We start from the raw sequence: 6,238 nt of genomic DNA, 5'->3' as shown, positions 1-6,238 counted from the left end.
TTTGTCACAAGGTTTGTCACTTCACACCGGCCATGAAAATTACTTTTTTATTTTTTTACTGCTGTCCTTCTCTCTTCTTCTTTCCTCCCTCTCTCTTTTGAGCGAGCATGTAATGGCCACAGTGATAACCTGAGAGAGTGAGTGCAGAGAGGACCTAAGAGTCAGAAAAACATGTTTTGATTAACAGTTTAGCACTTGACATTTACTCCTTGATGCTGTGCCTTGCTCAATGAACATGGGAACAATTTTGGGGGGGGAAACAATTGGGTCAGGAAATGTCGGTGTCTTTTCCTTGAATGCAAAAGCTAAACACATAATTTCATCTTGGGCTTCATGACATGACATTCAGAACTGTGATAGATTGATTTCTCTTGTTTATAATTTACCCAGAGTATTGCATTTTGTTATAAAACCGTGAGTAAACTAATGAAAGAAACAAATAGATGAGGAATGTATGTATCTCTCTATATATGAAAGAAAGATTCTAGCAACTAGCTCCCACACTCCCCGCATTCTGTTCTGTAACCTCATAGTGATGGATAGAATCAGTTACTCACCATTCACTCGGTATTCATATTACATTCTGGAAACTGATACCTCATCTTTTATGGTGTGCTTCCTTCAGGTTGGAAACACATTCAAAAATCTCTTCCATTACTTTGTTGGCATCATATTTTGGATGATAGGAATACACTGCAAGATAATATTCTTACTGATTTTCTTAGTCACTATTCCATTACTGTAAAGAGATGCCATGACCAAGACAACTTAGAAAATATTTAATTAGTAGCTTTCTTGCAATTTCAGACCATGAGTCACAGCCATCATGTTAGGGAGCATGGCTGCAGATAGTCAAGCACGGTGTTGTAGGAAGAACTGAGAGCTTACATCTGATGTATAAGCAGGAGGCAGAGAAGGAGACCCTGGGTCTGGATTGGGCTTTTGAAGCCTCAAAACCCTTGCCCAGCGACACACTTCTTCAACAAGGCCACATCTACTTCAATAAGAGCACACCTCCTAATTCCTCCCTAAATCATTCCACCAACTAGGGACCAAGCATTAGTATGCATGAGCTTTTGGGAGCCATTCTCGTTCAAACCACCACCCTGGCTTTCAAGTATGTTGGTCACATCTCAACTTGAAAAACCCTGGACTCTCTTGAGTAATTTATTTGCTGGTATTGGTATATGGTTCATTCAAACCACCATACTGACTTTCAAGTATGTTGGTCACATCTCAACTTAGAAAGCCCTGGACTCTCTTGAGTAACTTATTTGCTGGTCATTGGTGTGTGGTTTTCCTTCCATGACCCAGGTTTCTAATCCTTTTCAGTTCAGACCTGATCTTGGCATAGCAGATATGCTGAGATCTAGAATTCAACCACTTACATAGTTTTTCTGGGTCTGAATCATATCACATCTTTTCTCATCTCTAGCTTTCCTATATTCTGCTGTCTTAGTCTATTTTGTGCTGCTACAGCAAAATACCTGAGACAAGGTAATTTATACAGATCAGAGATTTATTTACTCACAGATCTGAAGGATGAGAAAATCAAAGCCATAATATCAGCAAGTTTCAATATCTGGTGAAAGTTGTTCCTTGAATCTTTACAGAGAAGGAGCCCTGTAACCTTCCACGACAGAAGGTACAAGGACAAATTAATCAAATGCTATGTGAAGCTTCTTTTAAAAGGTCTTTAACCTCATATTCCAATTACATCTTAAAAGTCCCACTTAATCCCTTTGTTATCAAGGCACTTTGAGGATGGTTACTTTTCAGCCATGGCAACCAGAGCATCTGGCAGTGATGCTATTCAACACCTATGACTGAAATTTCATTAGTGACTAGTCACCCTAAGCCAGTCAATGTTTCTTGTGTGTCTGTTTCCAATGCTATAATCAATACTGACAGCAGCCATCCAACAGCATAGTCCATAATTATACTTCTTCCATAACTCACAATACCTGGGATACTGTAATTGTCAACTGATTTTCCATGCCAGTTCACTGTAAGGAAAAATTTTGTTGCTTGGATTGCTGCCAAGCAGCAAGGGTTATATATTCTAAGCCTCACAGTTATGGTGTCTGCATTGCTAGTTGTATAGCAGATGGGTCAGCTCAAGTATCCCACTCTTGAGTGCACATTCTTAGTTCACTCTGGGAGCAACAGATGCAGCTCAGGTTCCCTGAAAAATCAAAGTCTAATACATTATGATTAGCGTGTGAGAGTGTGTTGTGATGTACTTCTGAGAATACCCGGGAGGGATCAAGCATCAAGAAAGGATGGATGGGAGTAAGTGAGGAAGTTTAAACTCTTTATAGTTAAATTAATTTAGTTAAATTAATTAAAATTAGTTAAATTAATTCCATCAATTGCATAAAGATCTCTGAAGTTAAAATATCCATTCTTTAAACAAAATAAAGAGGCGAATCTTTATTTCTCTCCCAAAGCATTGAACAGTCACTGAATGGAGCCTCTCTCTTGGTAAAGAATATGAGGTGCGTTAGCTTCTTAGCCTTAGGCCACAGCTGATCCGTGATCAGCTACACTCTTGATGTCAGAGACAGTTAAGCATCTCAGTAGATGCAACTTGAAAATCCTTGCCACAACACGAATTCCACTGAAAAACACGGAAAACACTGCATTCCAAAATTCTGTTATTTATTAAAAATACAACATTTGTTAGGTCTGGGGATTGGTAAGAGAAGCAGGAACTTAAAAATCAAAGACAATGGAGAAGAGGTTTAATCACGTGAACCACAATTCCTTTGGACTAAATAAAAACAGTGATTTTGTGGTTTTTTTAATTCTACTATGCTTGCCTTTATCTTCAAGGAGATTCAATAGCCATACTCACAGCATATGCTGTAACAGTGTCACAGAGAAGATGTAAAATACACAACTATTGTTAGTATTCTCCATCACTGTTCAGAACTTGAGGGTAAGACCTTATTGCTGAAGACAACACATAGTTGAACCATAGAACATGGTGTTTTTATGTTTAAACTTAATATTCAGCGTGATGAAATAAACAAATTAGGTGTTTAACATACAGTTAGGTTAGGGTAGAACCCTCATGAATGAGTTCAGTATCTTCTACGAAAGAGGATCTTGGACCCTTTTTCTTTTCCTTTGTCTGGATGTAGAAAGAAGATGAGTTCTATGTTGTAGCAAAGAGTTCTTTCCAGGTTCCAACTCTACCACCTTCATATATCATAATTACCAGCCCATGGGACTGTGGGCAGTAAATTACCCAATCTATGTAATTATGGCAAAACAACTCAAACAGACTAAGACATCAGTCTTGATGAAGCCCTGGGAATTTACCTACCTGTGGAGGTAAAAGAGAGAAGTAAGGGTCGTGGGTAAGTGCAAACTTTCCCAGCTTTCTGACCCTTCCACTCTGATGGTTGTGAAGCACTGTAAGGATGGTGCTGGAAGCTGGAAATCTCTTAATTTCATCTGGCCTTTAGAAGAAGGTACAGTTGGTCTTGGAAAATAGAAGAAAAATATGCCAAATGAATAGCAGGAGAAGGTAGTAAAATTTAGAGAGCAAATATGAGACAGCATACTCTGCTCATTTCATTTCTCAAGCATGCTAGAGGGAGATAACCCCATGGATGGGGAGAAGCCTGATCCTTATATTACTTAATAGGTAATTATTCAGGGATCATTGCAGAAAAGGAGGGTGAAAACATTATAAGAGCAAGAAGGTCGGGGAGTTTGCTATGAGATTGTATCTCCTAGGAATGTCAGAAGCTACATAATTAAATTCATCTAAACATGAGCTGAACAGAAACAACAACAGACATGCTAAAGTGGATGGAGGGACACACCATGAGGTTTTACCCCTACATAAAGAACTACAGGCAATTAAGGACTGGTCTTCCCTAGGCAGAACACATAAATGCAAACTAATGAGCCCCAAAAATACACATACAAGAAACACAATGTAGACTGAACAGATTGAATTTATATATTTAGGAATATATATGTAGCATCTATGGGATAGTAATAATGCTGTCCTTGAGTGCACATAGATATTAGGGGCCAAAAGAGGAGAGAACTGAGCATAACACTCAGGATTGAGGGAGAACAATCAATAAAGGAGGAAATAAATGGAAGAATAGGAGGGAGTTTGCTGGTTGGGTGGAAAATAATTATCCGAAAGCTGTTCTTGAGGAATCAAAGAAAATATTATCTGTACCATCTAGTTGGGCTTAATATTGGCCCTAAAGATATTACTACTGCATGCCCATTATTTAAAGAGAAGATATGATAATCCATGTAGAACAATTAAAACAGGATTGGAACATGCCACAGACTCAAGAAATATTACTACCATACAAATGTTAAGAGCATTTATAGAAGATAATTTGACTTTCCCTTATAGAGATGAAGAAATTCAAGTTTATGAACATTCAAAGTCTTGTTTAATCTATGGCACTCAGGTCTGTGGGGCCAGCACAGGGAGCCAAGTCTATATTTTAATAGGTTTCCCGCTTCCTTGAAAGAATCTTGGCTACATTAGTAAAAGTGATTGTCTACTCCAGGACAGGCATTGCCAGCATTTGGTGCCCAAATCACATCCAAAAACAAAGGAAGGACCATTTGTTTCAATTTTATTTTGAGGTGTCTCTGTTGAAATAAAATGTTATTTTAATATAAATAAAGTCAAACAAGTCTAGCAAAATAATTTTTAACTTGTAATGTAGTCGCTTACATAGCAATCTGTTTGTAGGAATTATTATCTAAATCTTTTCTGTTTATGGTGCTTTTAGATTTTTTAGGTAGGTGAAATGTAACAATTTGTTTTAAAGTCAGTTAATTTGCAACACTCTTTAAGAGAGAGATCAGTCATAATTGGGAAAGACAACTCACAGCTTGACTAGATTGATTGACATTAATACGTTGCCACTTCTGTCCACTTAATAGAAAATTTCAGAAGGCATTCTTCAAAGAATGGTGCTAGGAAACTGTTAAAGAATCTAAGATGGAACTATTCATAACACACAATACCAAAGCTAAAATTATTCAGTGCAAAAACAGAGTTTGGAAAAGATTATATTGTGGAGAAATTATTCTAAAACATTGCCATTTAAGCTTTCTAAGTTTGGCAAGGATGAGGGTGAGCTGCCTCTGAAGGGGGCAACAGAGGCCATGAACTATGGTGGCAAGTCAGAAGATACGTACTACATGGAGAGGAGTGAAAGAGAGAATATTAATTGCGGAATGGCCTGCCAGAAGAAAAGAAGGTCCTAGGGCAGAAGCATCTCGCATTTGAAATTCCTCATGAAATAAACGACAATAGTGGAGCCTTACCAAATTTTAGATTAAAATAGGTATTTGCCTGAATTTGAGCCCAAATCTGATATTCAGCCCTAGCCAAACACTTTCAGCAGCATCTCTTGCGAGCCAAACGTTCTTTGAAGCCAGAAAGACTACATTTTAGCAAATTATTATAACTGCATATAAATAAAGTGACTTTTAATTTATCACCCAAATCAGGGCATGTTTAGGTAAATGGCATTCACACAAATGACAATAGGACGGGTGCATATGCCAATGTCCTTGGAGAAGCTAGGGCATCTTATCATTTTCCATAAAAGCCCTTCTTGTGTGGTAGATCGTGTTGGCGTTCATGAGAATGGTGTAAGGTTACACAGCAATGGATGTGAAAAACCTAACCTCTAGGAAGAAGTCCACCTGCTAGCCAAGTTCCATGTCAGCATCGTGCTTGACGTTCAAAAATAGTGTTTTACTTGAAAAAAAAATTTAGAAGTCAAAGCCAAATAATTTCAATGTATGTGTAGAAAATTGAACCACGAATCTACTACTTCTTTGTCCCTCAGAGAAGATGCTGACTAGTTCTTTGTCCATAGACCCTCTATGAGTAGGCATATGTGTGCTAACTTCTGTTGATTTACATTAATGGCATCTTCACTTTTCTTATCATCTTAAGAATAACAAAGCCCCTTTGGCTCTCAGACCAACCTTTGATAGAAAAACCATTGGGGACTGGAGAGATGGCTCTGCAGTTGAGAGCATTTGCTGCTCTTCTAGAGATAAATTCAGTTCTCAGCACTTGCACTGGAAGACTTATACCCAGTTTTAACTTTAGCTCCAGGGCATCTAGCACCCTTATCTGACCTTCTTTGGCCTGGTACCTACTTGTCATGCACTTACACACACACACACACACACACACACACACACACACACACACACACACACACAC

This window comes from Microtus ochrogaster, linkage group LG2 (assembly GCF_000317375.1).
Source record: "Microtus ochrogaster isolate Prairie Vole_2 linkage group LG2, MicOch1.0, whole genome shotgun sequence".
NCBI classification, from domain to species: domain Eukaryota; kingdom Metazoa; phylum Chordata; class Mammalia; order Rodentia; family Cricetidae; genus Microtus; species Microtus ochrogaster.
This window is presented reverse-complemented; position numbering follows the sequence as displayed.